The sequence below is a fragment of the Theobroma cacao genome, chromosome 10 (genome assembly GCF_053813885.1).
Source record: "Theobroma cacao isolate CCN51 chromosome 10, ASM5381388v1, whole genome shotgun sequence".
Classification (NCBI taxonomy): Eukaryota; Viridiplantae; Streptophyta; class Magnoliopsida; order Malvales; family Malvaceae; genus Theobroma; species Theobroma cacao.
The window spans coordinates 21,583,924-21,589,862 of NC_142648.1; the positions used below are offsets into that span (position 1 = coordinate 21,583,924).

General features: G+C 34.1%; 1 long non-coding RNA gene across 1 annotated transcript; it reads left to right on the forward strand.

The window, feature by feature from the left end:
• The first annotated feature begins 2,642 nt into the window (after positions 1-2,642).
• LOC148760422 (uncharacterized) lies at positions 2,643-4,572 on the forward strand. The gene is made up of 3 exons (XR_016023167.1): positions 2,643-2,911; positions 3,005-3,043; positions 3,321-4,572. It is a non-coding gene; the product is annotated as an uncharacterized LOC148760422 (long non-coding RNA).
• The last annotated feature ends 1,367 nt before the right edge of the window (positions 4,573-5,939 follow it).

The window sequence follows — 5,939 nt, forward strand, 5'->3', positions numbered from 1 at the left end:
CTAGGCACTTGCCATGGTAATAATGTCATTATGGCATTATAAAGTAAAATGGTGATCAACATTACTAAATGAACAATATACTGAACGCAATAATATTTTCAAATTACCACTAACTACATGGTAAAATACCACTTTACTATTTAATAAACAATATTAATAATTTTATAAGGAGGAAGTTATGAAATGTTTAGGCCCAAAATTGAAAATATCCAGGCCTAGAATACAGATTTTTAATGAATTTAGAATTCATTTGAACCCTCATTAACTATCCGGGGCAATGGCCATCTAACAGCAACATTTCCTTTAACTGCAATTTCTGTCCGAGCCCAACCAATAATGTAATTCAGATCAAAATCAAACTAGAAATTCAGCTCCACAACGCCTCCCAGTTAGCAAGTACTTTGCACAAACAATAGCCTATCCAAAACTGACAATTAATCTGTGTGGAAATAAAACATAGTTGGTCTGATTTTTTTTAGTTTAAAAATTATTACGATGTTTTTTTAAAAAATAATAATTTTAAAAATTAAATTAAAATTGTTTGGTAAATTTATTTTTATAAGTTCTTGATAAAATTATTTATATAAATTTTAATTTTAGTTAAAATTATCATAAAAGGGTATTGTATGGATTATATTTAATAAATGAAGATATTTAAAAAAAAAAAAAGAATTCTTTCAAAAAGTTGACATATTTTTCAAATCATAAATGAAAAAAACTCCTTTCTAAAACTTTTTTTTAATATTATTTTTTAAAAATTTTATTTAATCTAATTTTTACTTTTAAAAAAATAAATAAATTTTAAAAACAATCAAACCAAACAAACACTAAACCGTAATTCACATCCCACAGTCAAAGCAATAACGCATATCATGGATTCCATCACAAGGATTTTGAAATAAAAGACCACCTTCCAAGCGTAGATACAAGGCCAAAAATGAGTCAAACATCTTTTTACATTCGACTTCAAACTTTCCAAATTCCGTGCAACATACAATCAAGAACGATATCTACACTGTAACTTGTCCAGACATAATCAAGGCTCCACCAACATCTTTAAACTGTAACCAAGTCAATTCATAGCGTTAAGTACCTAAAACATATCTCAGCTCTCTTAACATGTCCAAAAAATTGAACCAATTCCTTCTGCCTACCAACCAACTCCGTCGTTAGCCAGTAAATCGACACCACCATTTGCCTAACGCAGTGTATGTGCCACCTTTCAAAGATTAATGGCCTTCTAAAAACAACCAACTTGACCCATGCATTGTCTATGTCTCCATGGCGTCTTTGAAGGGTCTTTTAACCATCTCATCACGTTCGTTGAATCACTTTCAATCCATAAATTCAAATGAGTTTGTCTTAAAATTTTAGTGAACAGAATAAATGCTTCTCTAACGGCCATGATTTCAGCACAATTAGCATCACACACACCCATTGATTTTGAGAACTGTAAGAGAATATCGCCCTTATAATTTCGTAAAATCCCTTCAATTCCCGTTTGATTCGGATTCCCAGTTGATGCACCATCCACATCAAATTTTACCCAACCTAAACTTGGAGCTTCCCACATACGTTTCTCCCTTGCTGGTTTTTGTTTCGGAGCTATGGACATAAGACTCTGTCTTCTATAAATATCCTCATAAGACTCAATCATCTCCGACCACTTAGCTTCGCTCCAAATAACATCTCTTAATTTGATCAAATCATATAATTACTTGCCATCCCAACTCTTTCCATTAAATACAATGTCATTCCTAAATAACCAAATTGACCAAGATATAGCGTAGAAAGCTAACATCCAAATTTTCATTTTGTCCTTATCAAGGCACACTGAAGCCCAAGCTAGAAAGAAATTTTGGCATTGAATGGAGAGACCCAACTAAAATTCCAATAAGATAGCCATAAACCCCAAACAGACCAAGCCTCTTCACAAGTAAAAAAGAGATGATTGATAGTCTCAAGATGTCTATTAGATAAAACACAAATCATTTGGTTCTCTCCAATTAGTTTTCTTAGAACTAGCTCATATTTCATAGCAATTTTTTCCCACATCAATTGCCAAACAAATATTTCAACTTTAGAAGGTGCATACCCTAGCCAAATCTTTTTCCTTATATCATAATTAGCATAATTAAACATGCCAACAATATGGCAAACGGATTTGGCCAAATACATACCAGTTAAAGTAGCTTTCGAAATAACTCCATCAATGAATCCCTCCCCCAAAGTATAGTCTCTCAAAAAACTCCAAAGATGTGTCTATAACCCTCAATTTGTCGATGTGTGAATTGAGAATGATCTATTAAGAATATTGTGCCTTGAGGATATTGATAATATGTTATGTATGCCAATGGTTGGGAGTGTGTACATTTACACTTAGGCAAAATTTTTGAGGAAATATGAGGAATAATGAATTAATTCTATGTTTTAAGGTTTCGATTTGTATTGGATATGATAATTGAGGATATGTATAAGTGGATTTAAAGATTATGAATGATTTGAATTTGTGGAAGAGACTTAGAATGAGTTTAAGCTTTAAAAAGGAGTAAAAGTGCAGGGAAAGTCAAGTATATTGGTCTAGGATTGACTATAGGCCCCTTGTAGTCGATCCTAGAAAGGAAAAAATGGGAACAAATGTAAGTATACTAGTCCAGAATTGACTATAGAGCCTTCATAGTCGATCCTATGAACGTAAATGGGTGAAATCTGCTAGTCCAGGTTTGACTACAGACTTCCCATAGTCGACCTTAGGTTGCCCAGACAGCTAAAATCGAGCTTAAAATCCCCAAAATCAAGAATTCCTCATTTTATCTCCTTTTCCTTTATTCTCTCACCATTTTCTCTCAAATTTCACACCCTTCAAACCCATCAATCTCCATCAACAAATCTTAGATTGTAAGTGTTTGAGGTAAAGTGTTTCCATTTCCAAAAGCTTGATTTATGATTTTTGCTTTCTTTCTCCAAAACTCAAAACCCTAACCTCTTAAAATGATTTTTGAAGCTATTTGAAGTAAATTGGAGCTAGGGAATGCTTCTAGAGGTAAGATTAAGTGTTTTTACCAATAGTTTTTTTAATTTAATCAATTAATAACTTAGATTCAATTTGGTCCAACTTTGAAGAGATTTACCCCCTTGAGTTGACTGGGGATTTAGAGTAAATAATTATGCATTCTAGCTTTTAAGGTATGAGTTTAGCTCATTATTGAAGGATTTAAGCTTATATATTGGATTGCTAAGGATTTGGCTATTTTTAAAAAAGCTAGCATTTTTCAAAAGGCAAGATTTAATAAATTTTGTGATGTTTTGATGTGTTTAAGGGAAGATTAAGCAAGTTGGAGGCATTGGTGAGCTGAAAGATGGTTGGAAGCTAAGGATTGAAGCGTGGCTATGAAACACCTCTAGTTTGTCACTGTGAATGGGTTAATTTAAATGCATGTGATGCAGTAGATTTTGTATGTAGGCCTAGATGAACATGCCTAGGCTAAAGAACGGCCCATGTTGTATATATACATACATACATACATATATATATGTACATATATGTACATATATATGTATGTATACTATGTGAGTGAATGATATGTGTTGAGATTGTGTGCTTTAGTGAAACGCCACGTAGACGATCCATGTTGTGTAAGCCTAGACTAGGATGTCTAGAAGCTATGAATAACCTTAGGAATAGATTACCTTAGGCGAGTGATATGTTAAGAGGATTTGATTAAATGATGCCTTGTGGATAATGAGGCACTTAGAACCTTAATGAGCTTATGGATGATTGAAGCTCAATAAATATAATTTGAGATATAATGTGGATATATGGAATGATAAAGGCATGATGGCCTCATTGTGGATTTGTATTCCATTTGAAGGATGAATTTCGGATGTTGATCTGACTTCTGGTTGAGTGGAGTTCCGTCTCCCTATGACTTTGCGTGCCTGCAGGGATAATGGTAACAGGGACAACGGTATTAGTCCTGCCAGTTATTCTCACCTATAGTACTTTGATGTCACCTTGTATGGTATTACTCCAGTCGATGATTTGATTATTCTCCAGCTGCTTTGGCATTGTGTGTGATTTGTTTTTCGCCCGTTGCTTCAGCATACGCGTGATTTGATTTTTCGCCAATTGCTTCGATGCTATGCGTGATTTGTTTTTCCCCCGTTACTTCTGCATGTGTGTGTGTTATTTTTCGCCAGTGGAGTGTGATTCGATTCTCCACTGGTTGACCACTAAGTGTAATTTGACTATGTCCAAGGAAAGACCACTCGATGATTTGACTCAATTTGTGTATGATATGAGATAACCTTGGGAGGCTTAGACATGTTGATTTGAAATTGATGCGATATTCTGGCGACTAGAGTGTGTCATTGAGAATGATATGAGTAACTTTGAATAACTTCCATGATAAGCCTAATGATTTATGTGATGATATTTGGAGACATTGGGAATGATGATATGTCCCTATATTTGAGATTGTAGGGATGATGATATGCCCGTATATTTAGAGATGTCTGATAAATTATGTGTATGTTCCAATAGTGAAGTATTTAATATGTGATTTATATATGTATGGTTTCAATTGTGTGCACCATTCATTGAGTATTAGAGTACTCATCCATTTGTGTGCCTTGTGTAGATAAATAGACCACTGAGTTGCATGGTAAAGGTAATCTGGTGACGAACATATTTTGGCATTTAATAAGTTTTCCACTTAATGGTCTACTCCGATGAGTCCGATTTATACTAGCTTCCACATTTGAGATTTTTAAAGTTTAGAAAAGGTTGTATTTGGGATATTATAGGCATTGAATGCCATGTGATATTGTGTACAAAGGGTTGTATGATATGAACATGCCTTTAATGGCCAATGTATGGCTTTATGAAATTTTGTATGATTAATGTGCCAGGGATAATGAGTTATGTTGAAACTTAGATTTTATTTATGAATATTTGGTTATGAAATCCCTTGGTTATGTGTTATATGATTATGAACTTTAAGGCTTGCTTGGGTCTAGTGGGTTTACTTGTTGGGCTCATGCATCGGTCATGGATCCTCGGGTTTGGGTCGTGACAGTGTCCATTGTTCATATTCCCATCCAAATAATTGTCGTCGAAGCTCAATTTGCCATTGCCAACCAATTTCCATCCACTGACCATATTCACAAAGCTTTTCGTCTTTATTTTGTGCTAAAGCAAATAACCTTAGGAATTCCAATTTTACCACAAGATCCCTCATCCACACATCATGCCAAAACATTATAGATTTCTCATCTGTTACAATAATTCCCACGTTGACAGAAACCTATAAATAAAATTTGTTAGTAGGCAATAAAGGAGAAACGATATTTTTCCATACCTTGGAGCAATTACAAGTAATAGCAAATTTAGTCAACAGGGCATTCGGATCATAGTTATTCTTTGTTGCCACTACTTTCTTTAATAATTCCTCCTTCCCATTCCCATATCACCATAGCCATTTTGTTACAAGACTTTTGTTTCTAACTTCAAGGTCAACCAAACCCAAACCCCCCATTTTTTTCTCACGACAGACATTTTCCCATTGAATGAAGTGCACACCTCTATTAGGACTAGTCCTTTCCCAAAAAATGACGTAATTTTTCCAACTCTTTTTGAATCTCACATGAAATTTTAGAAAGAGATATATAGTAGATAGGCATACTTTTTATCATAGATTTCAACAGAGTCACTTTACCACCACGAGATGGAAATTTAGATTTCCAACCTTCTAACTTATTTTCCACTCTATGCACGAAAGGTCTCCAAATTTTCAAGGAAGATAACTTCGTACCTAATGGTAATTCCAGATAAGTGGTTGGAAGATTCCCTACCTTGCAGTGGATTTGTACGACCCAAGACTCCAATACCTTATTCTCAATACCAACACAATATAGATACTTCTTCATAAAATTAATTT